Below are 22,145 nucleotides of genomic sequence, written 5' to 3' on the forward strand. Positions count from 1 at the left end.
TTTGAGCCCTACTCATGGGGACTCATATAGCACTTTGACATAACGTCTGTTTCCTCTCAGATGTCCTTCTGTCCCTCTTGTGGGGGAAGTGCTGAAGCACCAGGAGATGATGTAACTCACTTAATTGCCTCCACCTTGTCCTTACAGAGCATCCTGACTGTGGGGCAGACTTTTCCTCAGGTAGGCTTGGGTTTTATCTGAGATTCAGCAGGGGTAGGGAGAAGGGAAGCGGCCTTATTTTGTGGGAGGAGGGGCCAGGGTTCTTGAGTCTATACCAGGTGCTTTGGGGACTTATGCATGACAGGCAAATGTTCTACCACTGACCCATACATGTATTTGGATGCCTTGCCTATATAGAACTTGTCTATACACCAACAACATGTCCACCTGGTACTTGCAGAGGCAAGGAGTTCACTCTCCTGGAACTAGAGTTGCAGAAGGTTATGAGCTGCCATGGGGGTTCCGAGAATCAGACCTAAGTCTTCAAGAAGAGCAGTCAGTGCTCTTAACCACTGAGCCATCTCTCTAGCATGTCTAGTTCCCTTCCCTTCCCTTCCCTTCCCTTCCCTTCCCTTCCCTTCCCTTCCCTTCCCTTCCCTCCCCTTTCCTTTCCTTTCCTTTCCTCTTCTTTACCAAGACAGAGTTTCTCTGTGCAGCCCTGGCTGTCCTTAAACTTACTCTGTAGATCAGGCTGGCTTTGAACTGAGCTCTATCTCTGCCTCCCTAGTCCTGGGAGCAAACTCATATACCACCACACCTGGGAAAACACCGTGCCCAACAAAACATCTAATTTCTACTGTAATCTAATGTCACATCATTGTATTCTGAAATCTCTGTGTTTGCTTCCCTTTATCCAACTTCTGTGTAGCCTCTAAGCAATCACTTTCCTCATAGATTACCTCGGTTTAGCTCCCACATGTGAGGGAATACACCACAGTTGTTCCACCAGCTTCTTTTTGTCTTCCTCACCACACATGCTGTGTTGAAGAATGGGATTTTGTCCTTTCCTGTGGAGGAGAGAGAATCCCTTGTGCATGTGCACCACATTTACTTTACCAATTCACCTCTTTATGGACCTAGGTTGAATCTGCACACACTTACCATGTTCGTTTATTAATCATTCTCCTAGTAAGAAATGGGGACTTATTTTCTGTATAACTTATTTTTCTTGGATACCTAACATAAAGCTATTTAAAGAAAAAAAAAAGCTTTATTTTGGCTCATGGTTTGGGGAGATACAATCTATAGTCCTGGAGAGAGCAGTAGTAACGGGAGAATGAAGGGGACCACTGCAGTTAAGAAACAGAGAGAGATAGCCGGGCAGTGATGACACACGCCTTTAATGCTAGTACTCAGGAGGCGAGGCTGGTGGATTTCTGAGTTTGAAGACAAGCTGGTCTACAGAGCTAGTTCCAGAACAGCCAGAGCGCACAGAGAAAACCTATCTCGAATAAATAAATAAATAAACAAACAAATAAATAATAAGCAGAGAGAGATGGATCCCGGGGATGAAATTGCTTCCTCTTCCCACAGAACTTCATGTTTGACTTTATTTGATCTGTGTGTTTGAATGTTTCCCTGCATGTATGTGTGTGCATTGCATGTGTGCCCCCATGAAGCTACTAGATCTCCTAGATCTCCCAGACCTGGGGTTACAGGTGGTTATAAACCACTATGTGGGTGCTGGGAACCCAATCCTGGTCCCTTGCATGAACAACCAGTGCTGTCAACTGCTGAGCCATCTCCAGCCCCCTACTCTGCTATTTTAGATCCTGAAACCAGCTCATGGGATGGAAGAACCCACCACATTCAAGGGGAATTTTCCCTTCTCAGTTAGAGATCCCTGGAAACAAGCTCACAGACATTTCCAGAGGTACGTCTCCGAATTGACAAGGAAGATTAACCATTACATGGGGTTTGTTATTGTCCTCGTTTGCTTTGTTTTGTTGAACCCATGTCTCAACTACATCGCCCTGGCTGGCCTAGAACTCCCTATACAGACTAAGCTGGCCTTCAACTCACAGAGATCCTCCTGCATCTGCCTCCTAAATGCTGGGATTGACAGCCAGCACCATCATGTTTAATGACCGGACCTCTAAACTTTATAGTGTGTAGGGCATAGCTTTTTCTTTTCTTTCTTCTTCCTTCTTCCTTCCCTTCATTTCATTTGTTCATTCTTCTGTCCCCTCTTCGGAGACAGGGTCTCATGTAATCCCAGGCTGGGCTTGAATCAATCTATGACTGAGGATGGCCTTTAACTCTGTCTCCTGATTCTACAACTCAAGGACTAGATTTACAGATAAGAACTAACCTCCTCACTTGATTCAGTGCTAAGAATGAGTAAGCACTCTGCTAACTGGGCCAGATCCCCTGTCCAAGGGCACATTTGGGGTAAGGGCGGGGAGAAAACAAAGTTCCCTGTGGAGGGTAACTATATAGTTTATATGAAAACTGGAAGGCATGCTGGCCTTAAGGGATAGCATTCCCACATGTACTAAGAGGCGAGAACAGGACACTTGTTCCGCCTACCCAGGATCAGGCTCTCAAATACTTTTTACTTTGCAGTGCAAAGGGTTGAACTCAGAGTCTCCTGTGAGGGAGACAGATGCTCTACCACTGAACCACGTGGCCAGCCCCAGGATGTCAACCGTTGCTTTAACCTGAACCTGCCCTCTCTACTGTGTTTGGTCCTTGTTTCCCTTCTCTGGATATGTCTCACTGTAAACCCTCCATGCAGCCCATACAGAATGAAAACACCCCAACTCGGAGTTTCTGCGGTGTTTGTCGTACTGCATCACTGGCGTTTCGTATTTTATTGAGTAACATTGTACTAAATAGGCAGCTTCCCTCTTCCTGAGCTGTAAATTAAGGTCAGAGGAATCAGGGTTGGCTAACTGCCCACCCTCTTAGGGTGAGGGTGAGATAGGGTCTCACTGTGTAGTCCAGGCTGGCCTTGAACTCCTGATCTCCCTGCTCTACCTCCTCAGGCAGTTCACCACGGTGGGTCACTACAACCAGTCGGATGATGCTGGGTTCTGATAATGTATTGTGTTGAGAAGCACCTAGATTAGTGAGACACTCTTGCCTGTAAGGGAGTTTTCAGTCAGTTTCCTGGTTGCCATGATGTTCTGCCTCAGTCAGCACAGACCCAGAGCCTTGGAGCTAGCCAGCTATGGCGCTAAGAACTCCTTTCAAGTGTGTCTCGGGTATCTGTCACAGCAACAGAAAATCTAATACAGGTCTCATTGTGTTTCTCAGGCTCCTAGGCCCAACCAAGCCTCCTGCCTCAGTTTCCTAAGTAGCTGAGAGAGGTGTGTATCTAGTGTAATTATTCATTTTTTTGTTACCATAACAGAGGTCCACACAGAGTCAGTTTATATTAAATAAATGAATTGTCGGCACTACAACGAAGAATTCTGGTTTCATTCATACATATTCAAACATGTGGGCAAAGGATAAGTCAGGAATTGATTCTCTCCTTCCGCTGTGGGTTCTGGGAATGGAACTCAGGGAGCCAGGTTTTGAAGCCAGCAGTTTTCCTTGCTGAGTTTGCACACTCGGGCACTAGAAACAGGAATCTACAGTAGCCAGGCAGGCAGTGACAGTGGGCAAGCAAGTGGCTGAAAATTCTAGTGAGCAGGGCATGGGTCTACCTCACGATGTAACCAACCTGGTATTCTATGTGGGAAAATTAGACACTGCTTCTAGATTTCTCAGATTTTCCAGAGAAACAAACAAACAGAAATCTGGATTTGTTTTTGAATTTGATTAGTTTTTTTTTTTTTTCTTTTTTTTTTTTCGGAGCTGGGGACCGAACCCAGGGCCTTGCGCTTCCTAGGTAAGCGCTCTACCACTGAGCTAAATCCCCAGCCCCCGAATTTGATTAGTTTTAAACTTTCATACTGGATTCAAAAAACTTCAGAAATGAGTAAAATGCAGGTGTGGTGATGAACTTAAAGTGGATTTCTTGGGGTTGGGAATTTAGCTCAGTGGTAGAGCGCTTGCCTAGCAAGTGCAAGGCCCTGGGTTCGGTCCCCAGCTCCAGAAAAAAGAAAAAAAAAGTGGATTTCCTGGCTTTCAATTCTGGCTGTTTGGTTTTTGTATGTTTTTTTCTGGTTTTTTTGTTTGTTGTTACTTAGAGACAAGTACAACTGAGGATGATCTTGAACTCCTCCTGATCCTCCTGCCTCTACTTTCCAACCTCTGGAACTATGGGCTTGCTCCATCATGCCTGGTCCTTATACTAAACCGCTGTGATCGCTAGAAAACTTAGCTGATTTTTCTCTGTACCTGAGGATCCTTATCTGCAGAGAGTCTGTTAATAGTATCTACTTCATGAGGTTGTTGTGAGGATTAAATGAATCAATTGTCTGTACCACAAGCATTTGTCAAATAAAGAAAAAACATACTTAAAGGAAGGAAGCCCAGCAGGGTCAGTACCAAGCTCTGGGGCCACCAGTGTGCTGTAATGTAACAGATGCTCAAGTCTAACCAAAAGGACAGCTTCCCTTGAAAAGGCTGTCTAAGCTGGACATAGAAGCACATGCCTTTAATCCTAGCACTTAGGAGGAGAGGTAGACCGATTTCTGTGAGCCTAGTCTATAAAGCGAGTTTCAGGACAACCAAGGCTATTACACAAAGAAACTCTATTTTTACAAGAGGCTGTCTATAGCCCTTTGTATTAGTCAGTCTCATATTATTATAATGTGCTTCCTGAGGCAATTGTCTTACAAAGAGAAAAAGGAATTTTATTTATTTACTCTGTATGTATATGGTGTGTGCATGCATGCGCACTCATGAGTTCATATGTGTGCATGTGATATAACACTCATGTAGAAGTCAGTTCCCTTTTTCCACAGGTTTTGTTCCAGGGTTTAAATCAGATCTTCCAGTTTACCACCTAAACTGGAAGTGCTTTTGACCAGTGCTCCATCTCTCTTGCCTAAGTAAGGGTTTTGTTCACTCGTGCTCTGTGTTGTGGGGTATCTACCAGAGAAGACTCCTGGGACATGGGCTTAAGCCAACAGAAAGTCTTTGTTAGCTAGGGTGAGCTTGTTTTGGAGAAGAAAGAGTTTCTCTGTGTAGTGCTGGCTGTTCTGGAACTCACTTTGTAGACCAGACTGGTCTTGAACTCAGAAATCTGCCTGCCTCTGCCTCCAGAGCACTGGGATTAAAGACATGTGCCACCATTGCTCAGCTTGCTGGGTGAACTTTTAAGCACAAAACTCCTGACCTGAGTTGACATATTTTGCTTACCAAGAACAGTTAGCCAGAACAGTTAGTCTATCATGGTAGGAAAGCCAACCAAGAACTTCAAACAGATCACCGTATCACAACCAAGGGAAAGATCACCCACTCGATGGCTTTCTCCTTTCTTCCACTGCCCAGGACTTTCTGCCTAGGGAGTAGTGCTGACATCAGGGGCTGGGTGTTCCTACAGCAGTTAGAAATCCAGACAACCCCCCCCCCCAAAATGCCCACAGGCCAACTGAACTCGAAAATTCCTCTTTTTAAAGATTTTTTTTTAAATGAACACTGGAGTTTTGCCTGCACAAAGTCTGTGTGAAGGTATCAGATCCCCTGGAGCTGTGAGTAGCCATGTGGGTGCTGGGAATTGAACCTGCGTCCTCTGGAAGAGCAGCTAGTGCTCTTAACGACTAAGCATTGTTCCAGCCCCAGAAATCTCTCATTAAGACCCTCTTCCCAAGTGATTCTAGGTTATGTCTGTTGGGGTTCAGGACATCGCCACTCAAACCATGCAAACACTGATTGCAATTAAGCAAGAATGATTTATTGAACACACACCTTAACTGGACATCCAGGACTGCAAATATGAACTCGGGAGCCTAATTCCCGCACTAGTCTGCCCTCAGGGTAGGCTTTTTAATAGGAAAAACCAGGTTTAGAAGTTTAAAGGGCAAGGAGGGGAGCCATGGGCTTACTGGACACAGTAGTATCAGCTAGCCTGAGTAAGGTAAGAGGAGTGGGGTGGATGGGGGTTAACAGGGAAATTTCAGAACATTGAGATAACAGAGCATGAATATTGTAATCATAATCTTTCGGTTTATTAGTAGCATTCTTCAGTGCCAGTCACAAAAACCAGGGTGAGCTCATACATAGATGTAGGAAGGAAGAACTGCCCAGTGGTCAGCTCTGACTCAAGCCATTTGAGACATAACAGTTCATTTTGACCTTTGATTTTTTTTTTTTTTGGATCCTAAGTAAAGCTCTGTGGAATTTCTTAAGATTAGCAAACCTCATACAAAACAGTCAGAACATGCAGAACAAAAAAGGGCATGTGGTCACCATGTCCTTGAGCCCAGTCACTTCTCGGAGTCAATGACTAGCAGGCATGTTACAGCAACAATTTGAAATAGCTGCCAGGCATGGAACAAAACAGTGACAGCTATGCTGGGAGGTGTCAGACCATAGCACTGTCAAATTGACAGTTAAAACTAACCAGCAGAAGCCAGGCTTGGTGGCACAAGCCTTTAATTCCAGCACTCGGGAGGCAGAGGCAGACGGAGCTCTGTGAGTTCCAGGCCAGCTGGGTCTATAATAGAGTGGTCCAGGACAGTCAGGGCTACACAGAGAAATTCTGTCTCAAACTGCCTCCCCAAAGAAGGAAGAGGAGGAGGAAGAGGAAGAGGAAGGGTGGAGGAGGAAGGAGAAGAGGGGAGAGGAGGAGGAGGGGGAGGAGAAGGAGGGGGAGGGGAAGGAGGGGGGAGGAGGGGGAAGGGAGAGGGAGGGAGGGGAGGGGGAGGAGGAGGGGGGAAGGGGAGTGGGGAGGGGGAGTAGGAGAAAGAGAAGGAGAAGACCACCTAATTGGGATAAAGTGTATGATGAAATCTGGAATTTAGAAGCCAACACGTCAGGGTTGGGGATTTAGCTCAGTGGTAGAGCACTTGCCTAGCAAGCGCAAGGCCCTGGGTTCGGTCCCCAGCTCTGAAAAAAAAAGAAAAAAAAAAAAGAAAGAAGCCAACACGTCACTGCTGCTTCGGTCATCTTTCTTTATAAGTGAATAAACAGTGCATTACATGGAGAAAAAGAAGAAGCCAACATGAATGTAACAAGCCAGACAGGCATGCTGTGTACATACCTGTACAGACACATATATACAAATAAATCTTTTTTTAAAAGCCACTATGCAATGATGACATATTAAACTTTCAATATCCCTTATTATTCATTTTTTCAGGGAGAAAATAAGTTTATTGCATATACAGCGAGGACAATGGGCTGTGGAGTAACAAAGGCATCACTCGACGCTTGTTTTGAGGCAGCCTCAAATTTCTCATGTAGCCACGGCTGACAATGAATTCTTGATATTTCTGCCTCTCCCTTTCAAGCACAGGGGCCCATAGCACCATACCCTACTCTCTTACATGGACTCAGGGCTTAGAGTACAGAGAAGTAAATGCTCTGCCTGATGGTTGTTTCTAACAGCGAAATACCTCAGTCCAGTTGGCAGTTAGTGACTGATAAACAGGTTCAAACTGCTGATGCTTCACGGGCTAAAGCTCTGGGCTCAGGGACTGGCAGGAAAATAACCACATAATTATAGTCACTTCCCAAATGATAAGGTTTAATGACCCAAGAATATTTAATTATTTCCAAAAGTGTACCTTCTGGTTTGGGTTGCAGACATTGTCAGCATCAGATCTTCTGGAAAGCAATCACACGCAGGTACAAATGGCCCTGGGCTCAGCATCCACGCCAAGTCATTTCAGCCACACGCTGGCTTCGCTCATTGTCCAGGCGGTAACTGACGGCCTGGCCCTGGTAGGCAAGCACACTGTCTACCTGGTTCCTCACATCAGTTTTCATTTTCAAGTTAAAAACTAACCATTTTATTTGGTTGTATTTACTGTGCATGTGTGCTTTGCCTACATGTATGTCTCTATACCACATGTGAGCAGTGTCCTCAGAGGCCAGAAGACTGAAGGGGATCCTCTGGAATTACAGTTACGGAGGTTGGTGAGCCACCATGGGGATGCCAGCACTTAAACCGGCTGGACGAGCAGCCAGTGTTCCTAACCTCTGAGCCATCTCTCCAGCCCCCGTATTTCTTGAGAATTATTAGGTGAGTTAGGTGTGGTGGTACACACTTTAATCCCAGCATTTGGAAGGCAGAGGCGGTAGGATCTCTGGGAGTTTGAGGTCCACCTGGTCCTGGTGAGTTCCTGGACAGCCAGAGCTACATAGTGAGACCCTGTCTAAAAATGAACGTGTAGCACGGAGGACCTAGACCAGTGAGGTGGGTCAGCAGGTACACTGCTTGCTTCATAAGCTTGGCACCTTGACGTTCATTCCCAGAATCCACAGAGGAACGAGAAAACCAATTCCTGAGTCTGTCCCTATTTGAATATAGACATCATCATCGTCGTCATCATCATCTTCGTCACCACCATCACCACCACCATCATCATCATCATCACTGTCATTATAAAAATAATTTAAAAAATAGATTAGAACATGAAAAATATAAATGAGATGTGAGTGGTCAAGGCCAGTGGAAGGAAGCCATGTGCATACACTAATCATAATTCGCTTACATGCTTAAGACAGGCAGACAGACAGACAGGGAGGTAGATAGATGGTTCACAGACTGATGAATACAGAGTTAATAGGCTCTATGTTGTTGCTCCTACTTGAACTATATGCATTTAGCTTTTTAAACTTCCAAAATTCGAGCTGTCGAGATAGTTCAGTGGGTAGAGGCCCTGCTCCCAAGCCTGGCGATTCCTGGGACCTAGGTATGTAAGGTGGAGGGAGAAACCAGACTGCCCAAAATGTCTTCTGAATTCTACAAGCACTCTGGGGTGCTTGGACCTGCACATAGCCCACATGTGCACACAAACACACACACATACACACACGCACCCCCCACAATAAATAATAATAATAATAATAATAATAATAATAATAAGAAGAAGAAGAAGAAGAAGAAGAAGAAGAAGCACAATTCTAGTTAAATAAAGTTAATTTTATATAATTTAGATTTCGGGTTGTAAACATCTAATATCCACAGCAGCCAGGTTTAGAGGTTCACTATTCTCATATAGTTAGCTACTTCATAAGGGATTTCGACATAAGGTATATTTGGGGGGGGAGTTTGTTTTTCTTTCTGAAATGAGGTTTTGTTCTGGTAGGTCTTTTTTTTTTTTTTTTTTTTCTTTTTTTCTTTTTTTCGGAGCCGGGGACCAAACCCAGGGCCTTGTGCTTGCTAGGCAAGCGCTCTACCACTGAGCTAAATCCCCAACCTATGTTCTGGTAGGTCTTAAACTACTAGACTCAGGGCCAGAGAGATGGCTCAAGGTTAAAAGTGAGTATTATAGGGGTTGGGGATTTAGCTCAGTGGTAGAGCACTTGCCTAGCAAGCGCAAGGCCCTGGGTTCCATCCTCAGCTCCAGGGGGGAAAAAAAAGAAAGAAAGAGTGAGTACTATACTATTCTCTTTTTCACTCTCTGACTGTCTCTGTCTGTCTGTCTCTGTCTCTGTCTCTCTGTCTCTCTCTCTCTCTCACACACACACACACCACACGACACCTCACTTATAAAAATAACAAAAGTAGAGCTGGAGAGATGGCTCAGCAGTTAAGAGCACTGGCTGCTCTTCAGAGGACCAGAGTTCAGTTCCCAGCACACACACACATAGCACCTGTGTCTGTAATTCAGCTCCAAGGGATCAGACACTCTCACAGACATATGTGCCTGCAAAACACCAATGCACATACAATAAAAATAAATACATAACTTATAAGAAAACAACAAAGGGCCTGCTGTTGGTGGCACACTCCTTTAACCTCAGCACTCGGGAGGCAGAGGCAAGCTGTTCTCTGCACGTTCGAGGCCAGCCTGGTGTACACAATAAGTTCAGGATAACCAGGGCTCTGTTACACAGAAACACCTTGAAAAACCAAAGCCAACCAACCAACAACAACAACAAAAAAACAAAACAAAACAAAAATAAATCTTAAAAATAAACCAGAGAGGTTGGGGATTTAGCTCAGTGGTAGAGCGCTTGCCTAGGAAGCACAAGGCCCTGGGTTCGGTCCCCAGCTCCGGAAAAAAAAAAAAAAAAAAAAGAAAGAGAAACCTTTTGGGCTGGAGAGATGGCTCAGCGGTTAAGAGCACCCGACTGCTCTTCCAGAGGTCCTGAGTTCAATTCCCAGCAACCACATGGTGGCTCACAACCATCTGTAAAGAGATCTGATGCCCTCTTCTGGTGTGTCTGAAGACAGCTACAGTGTACTTATATATGATAAATGAATAAATCTTTAAAAAAAAAAAATAAACCAGAGAGACTTGGTTTTGGTTGCACGTCTTTAATCCCAGCACTTTGGAGGCCGAGGTAGGTGGATCTCTGTAAGTTCGAGGCCAGACTGAGCTGAGTTCCAAGCCAGTTACTTGGTGAGACCCTATTTCAAACAAAACAAAACAAAACAATAACAACAAAACTCCAAAAGCAAAACAACAACAACAACAACAACAACAACAACAACAACAACAACAAAGGGGCTGGAGTGATGGTTCCGTGGTTGAGAGCGCCTGCTCTTGCAAAGGGCCTGGGCTCTGTTAAAAGGACCTACACTGTGGCTTCCAACTATCTAACTCCAGTTCCAGGAGGCCTGGTGCCCCTTCTATACTCCATGAGTACTTTGTGTGTGATGTGCACATAGACACACATTCAGATAAAAGACTCTCATACACATAAATATAAAAATATACAAAACAAAACAAAACTTACAACCCTCCTAAATGAAAGTTACTTCAGTCAGCCTCCCAGGAAATTGAGACTATGGAATGGAACAAACCATGTCTGCGTCTGACTGGCTTATCACTTTCCTAGGTATTTAATCATGATACGGGCTGGAGAGATGGCTCAGCGGTTAAGAGCACCGACTGCTCTTCCCCAGGTCCTGAGTTCAAATCCCAGCAACCACATGGTGGCTCACAACCATCTGTAATGGGATCTGATGCCCTCTTCTGGTGTGTCTGAAGACAGCTACAGTGTACTCATATATAATAAATAAATAAAGTATTAAAAAAAATCATGATACTTATGTTTGTGCATTATTTCATAATTCTCTCTCTCTGTGTCTCTGTCTGTCTCTGTCTCCCTCCCTCTCCCTCCCCCCTCTCTTTTCCTCCCCCTCCCCCCTTTCTCTTCCTCTTTTCCTCCCCCCTCCCCCCTTTCTCTCCCTCTTTCCCTCACCCTCTCTCTGTCCCTCTCCTTCTCTCTCTCCCTTTCCTTCTCTCTCCTCCTTTTTCCTTCTCCCTCTCCTTCTCTTCCTCTCCCCCTCCCCCTCTCTCCCTCTTTCCCTCTCCCTCTTCCCTCTCCTCTCCTCTCCCCTCCTCCTCCTCTTCCTTCCTTTCTCTCTCTCTCTTTCTCTCTCTCTCTCTCTCTCTCTCTCTCTCTCTCTCTGTTTCAGTGTGTGATCCTGGCTACAGCAGAACTAGCTATGTATGTAGGCTGGTCTGGAACTCTGGCTGTGAAACTTCATCTGCCTCCAGAGTGCTGGGGTTACAAAGGATGCTATCACACCCTGTCGTAAGGCTTCTTTTAACTAGAAATTATTGAGAAGCTAACACTAGGACTCAGTGGTACAACACTGCCTAGTGTTGGGGGGGGGACCTTGAATTTTCCTGGCAAAACAAACAAACAAACAAACAAACAAACAAAGAGATTTTGTTTGTTTTGAGACAGTTTCTCTGTATAGCCCAGGCTGTACTGGAATTCCTAGACCAGACTGGCCTGGAACTCAGAGAGAGCCACCTGCCTCTGCCTCCCCAGTGCTGAGATTAAAGGCCTGTACCACCACACCTGGCTGAGAGAGCTAAGTCTAACTAATATCTACCAAGTTCCAGATACTATTTTAAGTGTTGTTAGCGCATAATCCTCACAACTTAGTGAGGCAAGTGTTGTTGCTTGAAGAAGCAGCTTAAGCTGTTTGCCCAAGCTCGTGCCAAAGGCTCTGAGCTCAGAGAAATACAAACAAGAGCAGTCCACGTAGGGCACGGTGTGTGGGACCTGCCGTCCCTTCTACCTCAAGTGTTAGCAGTTAGGACTGCAGCACTGGAGTCTAGGGGTGAGGAAGTTTCGAAATAGAGGGTGGTCACAGGTGTCCCTGCGGAGGACAAGTCACTGAGAATGTGTGTCCTCACCAGAGGAGGAACCTGGAAGGGGCCTTCAGATCCCTGACTGCACAAACACATGTGTGTGCAGTTACACACTGTGCTTGTGTCTAGTGCCTAACCAGCTGTCTGGCAAGGTTGATGAAGCATGCCAAGAAACAAGTCGGTTGAGTGTGTTAGCCACCAACCTTCTCTGTCGTCATCATAGGTCCATTAAACCCATTCAACCTGCCATTCAGGTGACTGAAAAAAATAACATGAGCCTAAGCCTGACTGTTGGCAGGGCGAGCCTTTACTAAAGGTCAGGGTGATGGTGATAGCTACGGTTCTTCTAGCGGGGCCAGAGAGAGCTGGGGAAAGGGATTCTACACTCAAGGGACTTCATGTGGGCCTCTGGTGGCCCTGTGAGCCCCACCAACCATTTGTTAGGCTCATGGGGCACATAGTCCTCAAGCTCATCTTTGGACCGTGAAGTTATTTGTGTCAGTGTCTCAACTGCCCTGGCATGAACTCTGCTTCTGTTCAATGACCTTAATATAGATCCCTTGCCTGTGTGGGACTGTTTAGATGTTATTTCTGGCCGATGAAAAGTCTATGTGATGCCTCTGCCTTACATTTCATTGTGAGAGCCTTCCCCATCTGCTCTCTTAAGACCACTTATCCTTTTAGTAACAAATTAATGTTTTTAGCACTTTATTTTGTCCATGTGTGCATAAGTTGTGGGGCAGTGGACCGTGCCAGGAAACTTGGTAAGGTTGAGTGGGTCCAGAAACCCCAGAGCCTCAAATCTGAGGACAGTAGACATCTCACCTACTCCTGGCCAGGTCCTTGTCACATGACCCCAGCACCCTGTGGAGAGGACAATGATAATATAGGGGCAGCCCCAAAGCCCCCACACCTGCAGATAAGGCATCCCTACCATCTCGGACCAAGCCAATGGAAAACATATGAAAGACATATGACATGAAAAGGAGAGACTCGACTCTCAAGTTCTCTATTGACCTCCACAAGTGCGTCCTGACACATGTGGACACCTACACATACATACATACATACATACATACATACATACATACATACAAATGTAAAGGAAAATGATATGACTGAAACATGAGAAGCACAAAAAAGAAGGGTCCTACAAACTGTTTCCTGCTGGAACTGGAGAAACGGCCCTGTGAGTAGGAGCACACATGCCAGCATGGCGACCTGAGTTCAGATCCCAGAACCTAGGGCAATGGTTTTTGTTTTGTTTTGTTTTGGTTTTGGTTTTGGTTTTTTTTTTTTAAACAAAAACAAAGTAGGGCATGTCTCCATAGGCCTAAAGCCTCAGTGGTGCTGGGGACATAGACAGAAGGCCTTTTGGGAACTGGCTGGTCTCCATTCTAAGTGCAGGCTTAGTGAGAGACCCTGTCTCAGAGGAAGGAATTAGGCGGAGAGAGGAGAATCCCTTACCTCCCCCTCTGGCATCTGTGCACACGGACATAAGCCTCTGTACATATGTGTATATAGCATACACATGCTCACACAAACCCCAAAAAGGAAAGTAGAAAATATTTATTGCACGAATTTTTTCCAAGTGAACTTTTTATGCCGTTACTGATTTGATAGGCAGTGGTGGTGCGCGCCTTTGATCCCAGCTCTTGGGAGGCAGAGGCAGGTGGATCTCTGAGTCTGGGCCCAGCCTGGTCTACCGAGAGAGTTCGGGGAGAGCTAGGTCTACAGAGAGAAACCCTGTCTCACCCCACCCCCAAGTAATGCTACTGATAAGGCCAGAATTTTACAGGGGACAGGAGCAATCGGGGATTTGGAAAGGGTTCTATTACATTGCATTTATTTATTTCTACATAGTGTGTGTGTGTGCGTGTGTGTGCATGTGTGTGTGTGCATGTGTGTATGTGTGTGTGTGCATGTGTGTGTGTGTTCATATATATGTGCACACATATGGAGACCAGTGGTCAATGTCATATTGACATATTATCTCTCCATATGCTCTTCAGGTACTTATTGTGTGTGTACCTGCAGTATGTCTGTGATTATGGGGAGTGTGCACATGTATGTATGCGCATGTGTGCACATTCACTTAGAAATCAGAGTTCAATCAATCAGTCTCAATCCTGTCTTTTGGGACAGGGCCTCTCACTGAATCTGGAATTCATCAATTCAGCTTCATTTCTTGGCTCCAGGGATCCAGGGCTAGAGAGTTGGTTTAATGGTTAAGGGTACTTGTTCTTGTGAAAGATCCAGGTTCAATATCCAGCATCCACATGGAGGCTTACCACCTCCTCTGGCACCAAGCAAACAAAATGGTGTATAGACCCAGACACATAAAATAACAGAAGTAAATCTGAAACCAAAAAAGCTTCAAAGAGTCCACTTTTCTTCATTGCTCTGGAGTTGGGATTACCACTAACACACCACACGAAGTTTGTTTTCCTTCATGTGTGTGGAGAAGAAAGCTTTATTTAATCCCAGGCATGGGGAAATAGGGTATAGACTGTTTCAAAGGGGAATACTCCACATTTTCCGAGGGCAAAGTCTAAGAGGTTTTATACAGTGATGAGTGAGGACTCTCATCAATGTAATTGCTAGGATAGAACTCAAGTCCTCATGTCTGTAATAACCAGCACTTTACAGGTTAAATTATATTTTAATATTGCTCTTCTCTTTATGGCAATAATTATTAAGATTTTTTAAGGATTAAGCTGGCTAATTGTTAGTTTAGATTTTCATACATTTATTTTTTAAAACATACTTTTTGTTATGTTTTGTGTTTTGTTTGTGTAGCCCTGGCTGTCCTGGGACTCATTCTGTAGACCAGGCTGGCCTCAAATTCACAGAGAGCTTTGAGTTTCTGCCTCCCGAGTGCTGGGTTGAAGGCGTATGCCATCACCGTCCTGCTCATTTTTATTTTTAATAAAGTGTGTACATTCACGTGTGCAGGTGCCCACAGGAGCCACCAGAGTTGGATCTGCTGAGCTCAGTTACAGGTGATTGTGAGTTGCCTATCATGGGTGCTGGGAATTGAACCTGGGTCCTCTAGAAGAGCAGTCAGTGCTCTTTTTTTTTTTTTTTTGGTTCTTTTTTTCGGAGCTGGGGACCGAACCCAGGGCCTTGCGCTTCCTAGGTAAGCGCTCTACCACTGAGCTAAATCCCCAGCCCCGCAGTCAGTGCTCTTAACTGCTGAGCCACCTCTCTAGCCCACTGTACACGTCATCACATGTAGTTTCTGTTGCTATTTTCTGCCATTAAAATGATACAAAGAACGATACATTGATAAGATTTAAAATTCACACCCTGTCAGACACAGTGGCTTATGCCTATACTCCTAGCAAGAGGAAGATGAGGCAGGAGGGTCACTGTGAGTTCTGGGCCAGCCTGGGCACATAGTGAATTCTAAGCTAGCCTGGGCTACAGAACAAGGCCCAGGTCTCCAACAAAATCAGAAGGTATTAATAAGAATGGTAGGAAGTCTCTCCCCAGCTTTTATTCCCGTGCTGCTCTGTCTCAGCCCTCACAGACAGCGCATACAGACAGCCATCCCTAGAATTTCCTTTAGTTATTTAGGGCATTTTAAGACAAGGTGTCCTGCCTGCTAACAAATTCTCTGTGTTCACTTCCTAGTCCCCAGCAAACACCTTCTGGATGCTTATTGCCTCTTTAGCGTCGCAGGAGTGATCCTTGGTGTGAGTACAACAAAGGCCAGGTTTCTCGCTGGCCCTGGAATGCTTTGTAGCCCCGGCTACTCAGGAGGCTGCTGCAGGAGTGCCTAGGACAAAGACCAAGCAAGCTTTCTGGCCAGCGGAACTCAGTCTGGTGCAATGGTTCTCAATGGGGGAAATCGTAGCCCCCAGGAGATGTTTCATGACATCTAAAGACATCTTGAGTTACTGAACCGGGGGAAGGACTATATCCAGCTCTGTTCCTGACACTTCCTAGATAGGAGCCAAGGATGCTGCTGGACGTTGGACAATGTGCAGGGCCACTCCCACAAGAAGTGTCTGCCCTAAAATGTTGATAGTGCCAGAATTGAGAAACCTGGTTTAGTAAAAAGGAGAGAAATCCAAATGTTGAGACTTAGAGGTATGGCGGCCTCTGAAGAGTGGGATCCTGGATTGGGGGATGGTGTGTGCGTGGCGTGTGTTTGTGTGTGTGTGTGTGTGTGTGTGTGTGTGTGTGTGAGAGAGAGAGAGAGAGAGAGAGAGAGAGAGAGAGAGAGAGAGAAATTCTTAGACTTAGTGGCAAGTACCTTTACCTGCTGAGCCATCTTGACAGCCATATTTTTTTGTTTGTGTTTCATTTTGTTTTTCAGACAAGGTCTTACATTATTATTCAGGATGACCAGGGATTCACTATGTAGTCTAGCCTGGTCTCAAATTCTGGACAATCCTCCTGCTTTATCCTCCCAAACTCTTGGATTCACAAGTACAAGCCAACGCGTCTGGCTGTACAAGACAATTTAAGGTGTTAGAGCTACTTCATATGACATCATGAAGGTGTTTAATCATTGTACATTTTTCTGAACCAATAAAATATACCTCCGAAGTGGACCTTGAGTGGGTTGTGGAGGCACAGATCTGTAATCTCAGCTATCTAGGAATCTGAGACAGGAGGAGCAAACCTTCAAAACCAGGTTTGACAACTTAATGAAACTCTGTATTTAAAAAGTACAAAAGGGGGCTGGAGAGATGGCTCAGCGGTTAAGAGCACCCGACTACTCTTCCAGAGGTCCTGAGTTCAATTCCCAGCAACCACATGGTGGCTCACAACCATCTGTAAAGAGACCCGATGCCCTCTTCTGGTGTGTCTGAAGTCAGCTACAGTGTACTTATATATAATAAATGAATAAAATCTTAAAAAAAAATTTAAAAAAAAAAGTACAAAAGGAAGCTGGGTGTGGGTGCATGCCTTTATTTCCAGCACTCAAGAGGCAAAGGCAGGCAAATGTCTGTGAGTTCAGGGCTAGTCTGATATCAAGTTCCAGGTCCGCCAGAGCTACCTAGTAAGACCTTGTTACAAAACAAGCAAAGAAAAGGGAAAAGAGTGTGTGGGATACAGCTCAGTAATCTTATGTTTGCCTAGCATGTATGAGTCCCTAAGTTCAATCCCCAGTACTGGAGGTGCACACAATAGGAGTACACCCTGGGTAAGTTGCAGGCACAGCTCAAGGGTAGAGGGAGTACTTAGCATGTACAATTTGCATGTCCATGGAGTCAATCACCAGGATCAAAAGGAACAAAACTAAAACTAAGCTCACAGTGTGAACCCTGGGGGCTGGGTGAGATGACCTTGTATGTAAAGGTATTTGCTGCCAAGCCTGATGACCTGAGTTCGATCCCTGGGACCTAGAAGTTGTTTTCTGATCTCTACAAATAAACCATGGCATGTATACTGTCACACACATACACTAAATACATGACCATCATGGCGGGGAACATGACAACAGGCAGGCTTGGCACACCCCCTACTCCTTCCCCGGCAGTTCCACCAACTAGAGAACAAGGATTCAAACCTAGAAGCCCACGGGGCCCATTCTCATTCAAACCACCACACTGATAAGGCTCTGGGGGATGGGGGCATCGATCACAGATACAACTTGTATTTGGTCAAAATAGCTTACACATAATTTCAAACCACATTAAAGACCCACCAAGAGCCAACAAGTTGGCTTAGGGGGTACAGATGCTTGCCAGTCAAGTCTGGTGGCCTGAGTTCAAACCCCAAAACTCACATTAGGTCCAAAGGAGAAAACAGACTCCACAAAGTTTGGATATGACTTCCAAATGAACATGGACCCACCACTACAAGACAAAGGTTTTGAAAGCGCCATGGAGACGGAATTAGGCTTTGTGTGTCTGTGGCTTCTGCTTTCATTGGATTTCTTATCTATTTGGTTAATAGTTCCCCCAACGTCATTCTTGAGTCACACTTAATAAACAAGGCAGAGAGCTACCAAGAAGGCGGAAGAATGTAACCAGTTCACCTGCCTGGGACTAAGATGTTTTGCAACTGGACTCCCTCAGGGAGAAGTGGAGGATGACTAAACGATGACTTTATGCCCAACCGCCTCTACAAAGCAGGATGACAGCAACTCTGAGAGCTGGGAGCTGCAAGCAGCCCAGTGTGGTGTGCTGCTGTAACTGCAGAGGGCAGCCTGGGCTGGCAAGGGGTGAAAGGCTGTGTACAAACAACTCGTACCATTGACTCAGCTCCCTGTGGTGGTCACTGCCCAAAGGGTAGCCAGCTTTGACTTGTTCTTGTCTTTGAAGGATAACTAAGCCTCTGTGATCATACTGAAACACTCAGCCAGCTCCTCTACAGAACACCATTTCTGGATATTAAGGATTTACAGAGCTGCCAGGCAATATACAGGGTTATCTAATCAATGTATAACTCTTCTGTTCATTTTGTAAATTAATAACTTATTTATTTAGATGGTGATGATGATGATGATGATGATGATGATGATGATGATGATGATGATTTCTTTTTTCAAGACAGCATTTCTCTGTGTAGCCCTGGCTGTCCTGGAACTTGCTTTGTAGACAAGGCTGGCCTCGAGCTCAGAGATCTATCTGCCTCTGCCTCCCAAGTGCTGGGACTAAGGTATGCTCCTCCACTAACAGGCTTTTGTTTGTTTAAAACTGCATGAATATAAGTTTACTCTGTGTGTGTGTGTGTGTGTGTGTGTGTGTGTGTGTGTGTGTGTGTGTAACCCACAGAGGCTAAAAGAGAAGTTAGATCCTTGGGACTAGAGTTACAGGGGGCTGTGGGCTGCCATGTGGTTGTTGAAATTGAACTGTGGCCCTCTGGAAGAGCACAGCTCTTAACTACTGAGACCCCAGGCTGTTTTTAGTTTTTTTAGACAAGGTCTCACTGTATAGCTCTGGCTATCCTAGAACTCACTATATAGATCAGGCTGTCTTTGAACTCACAGTCACACTGCCTCTGCCTCCAGAGTGTGGGGATTAAGGATATTCAGGTCACCAGAGCTAGCCAATGTAGATAATTCTGCATGTGTGAAAAAGTCAGATTTATAGACTTAGGCAGGGATGCATATAACTGACTGAAGTTCCAGCAATTTAGAAGGTGGGGACTTTGGGATCAGGAGTTCAAGGTCATCCTCCTGGGCTATATGAGACTTTGTCTCAAAAATAAATAAGCCAGGCAAGGTGGCACACACCCTTAATTCCAGCACTTGCAGGCAGAGACAGTAGGATCTCTAGGTTTGAGGCCAGCCTGGTCTACATAGTGAGTTCCAGGACAACTAGGGCTACACAGAAAGACTATGTCTCAAAAAGCTAAAATTAATTAATTACTTAATTAATAATTAAATAAAATAATAAATGGTTATTGAAAGAGGTGCTGGAGAGGTGGCCCCATGATGAAGGCTGTGACAGAGGCCCCAAGTTCACTTCACATCACTCACATCAGGCAGGTCATAACCTTTTCGACTCCAGGTTGGGCGACCTGACACCTCTGGTCTCCAAGGGCACCTGCTGTCGTGTTCACCAACTCCCATGCAGAAACACGGGAGTTAAGAATAAAGGTTTTGCTGGTTAGTCTGCTTGTTTTAAAGAAAGAAAGGAGAAGACTAGGAAGTTTTAGAAGACAACATTGAAGGGGGGGATGCTGTGGACTTCATCTACGCTCTAAACATGGCAGGCAAGGGCCCTATAACTTACACACTCTAGTCTCCATTCCAACCTTCATCAATATAAAACAGTCACCTAGAAAGATCAGAGAAGTAGCCATTATTATTATTATTATTATTATTATTATTATTATTATTATTATATTTTTAAAATGGAAGCCAGATGTCTTAGTCCTTATGAGCCTTATCAATATAAAACTTAGATATCTATAAAAGTCAAAGTAGCCGTTTTTGTTTTGTTTTGTTTTACTGGGAGACAGGCATCTTAGTCCTTGTGAGTCTGAGGCACGAAATTGCCTCCCTGAGTTGCTGGGACCTCAGGATGTCAGAAGAGGGCTTAGGGTTCTCTGGAACTGGAGTTACAGATGATCAACCACATGCAAGGTGGGAAACAAATCTAGGTTGTCTGCAAGGGCATTAAATGCTCTTAACTGCTGAGCTGTCTCTTCTGGCCCTGTTCATTAAGTTATGTAGTCATTGAGACAGATTTTATTATGTTAACTGGCCTCAAACTCAAAATCCTCTTGCCTCAGCACCTGAGTGCTACCTACATCACCACTGTTTGTAAGACAGTTTGAACTCCCAAATTCCACTTCCTTATTCAAATGCCCCTGTGCTGAGGGAATGAATGACTCAATGGCTCTGACTTTATTAGCAGTGCAATCTTCAGATAGCTTCTGTTCCCAGGGGATGCTGGAGGCGGCAGCCCTTCGGTGAGGTCACAGAAGCATCTAGGGGTGCTGGGAGCTCCCTTAATGAACACACCTGAGAGCTAGGTCACTCTGTGTTGACTAGCTGCAGCCAGGCCTCTAGGCTCTTCATGCGCTGGCCCAAGTGTGGAAAAACACCAGGGCTTCCTTTTTCTCCTGAACACGGTGGGGAGCGGTGAGAATTTGCTAGAACTCTCCTGAACACGAATGGAAAACAAACACGGGAAACTCCACACAGCAGAGCCCAGCATGCGATCCAGCTTCCTCTGCGCCCTCCCAGGAAGCAGGCCTTCACAATAGAGGCTGAGCTGGGGTAGGGGTAGCTGGTGCCCCGTGAGGGTCAGGGTGAGGTAGGGGCCTTGCAAAGGTGTACCCAAGAACACCCAGATCCTTGGAAAGACGTCTCGTCTCCTCCGGCACCTAAGTATCCTCCAGTATCCCTCCCTTCTCCAGAATCAAAGACAGTTTTAACTTCTTCGTGTTTTATGTGAAAATTTCCGCCCTCACCTTAGCGCTGTTGTAATTCTAGTTCTGAAAATTCTGGAACTCCGCCATTATGCAATCATTCCCACTGGGTGGTGGTTCTTTAGGGACCAGAATGTAGGTTTTATCTTGTGGTTTTGGACACCATTAAAAACAAACAAAAAAAATCTGTTGAACTATATCTAGCCATGAAAGAAAACGGAGGGTTTTAACTGCGCGGTGGTGGAGCATGCCTTTAATCCCGGCGCTAGGAGGGTAGAGGCAGTCGGATCTCTTCAGTTTGCAGCTCAGTTTCCAATGCCACATCAGGTGACTCGCAGCCGCCTGTAACTCCAGCTCCAGGACATCCGGTGCCCTCTGACTCCGCGGGCACTGAATTCATGCACACATATCCACATACACATAATGTATACAGACACATACACATAATTAAAAAATTTAATAAAATAAATCTAAGAAAGGAAGGACCCCCCCCTCAGGGGGGTGGGAGGGGAGAGCTCTAATCTTTCTGACTTCAACCAGTGAGACTTCCTTTGGATTCTTCAGAATGTGACAATTTTCTAAAACTGTGAATTAGTTTAGCTACTGATACATAGTATACATTTCATAAAGCTAGGAAAAAAGAGTTTAGACACATCTATCATCAAGGAATGATAAATGTCTGAGGATATAGATGTTGTCATTAAAATATTTGCACAATAAATGTGAGGAAGAGGAAGAGGAGGCAGGAGAGGCAGTGGCAGCGGGCTGGTTTAGCAGGTGAAGACACTCACAGGTCCGCCTGATAAACCCAGTTGGATTCCTGGATCCTACGTGGTGCAAGGAAAACTCCAGCTCCTGTAAGTTGTCCTCTGACTCCCACACCCATGCTGTGGTGTATGTGAGCACACACACACACACACACACACACACACACACTAAATGTAAAAAAAATGCTCATAATACACACATGTATCATTGGGTACTCCATAAATATGTATGATTTTTATGACTTGACTAAGTATAATTTCATTTATTTTAGTTTTTGTTTTTGAGACAGACTCTTACTATGTACCCAAGTAGCCTTGGCGGGCCTGGAACTTTCTGTGTAAACCAGCTAGCCTCTGCCTCCCAAGCACTGAAATCAAAGGTGTGTGTCTCAATGCCCAATCTCTTTAGATCTAT

At 45.1% G+C, this 22,145-nt stretch overlaps 1 long non-coding RNA gene across 1 annotated transcript; it reads right to left on the minus strand.

Annotated features, from left to right (window-relative positions):
- Window positions 1–613: 613 nt before the first annotated feature.
- LOC108350753 (uncharacterized) lies at window positions 614–21,403 on the minus strand. The gene is made up of 3 exons (XR_001837679.3): window positions 20,554–21,403; window positions 19,820–19,864; window positions 614–1,007 (listed from the first exon to the last, which is right to left on the minus strand). It is a non-coding gene; the product is annotated as an uncharacterized LOC108350753 (long non-coding RNA).
- Window positions 21,404–22,145: the final 742 nt, after the last annotated feature.

Source organism: Rattus norvegicus, chromosome 4 (assembly GCF_036323735.1).
Source record: "Rattus norvegicus strain BN/NHsdMcwi chromosome 4, GRCr8, whole genome shotgun sequence".
Taxonomy (NCBI): Eukaryota; Metazoa; Chordata; class Mammalia; order Rodentia; family Muridae; genus Rattus; species Rattus norvegicus.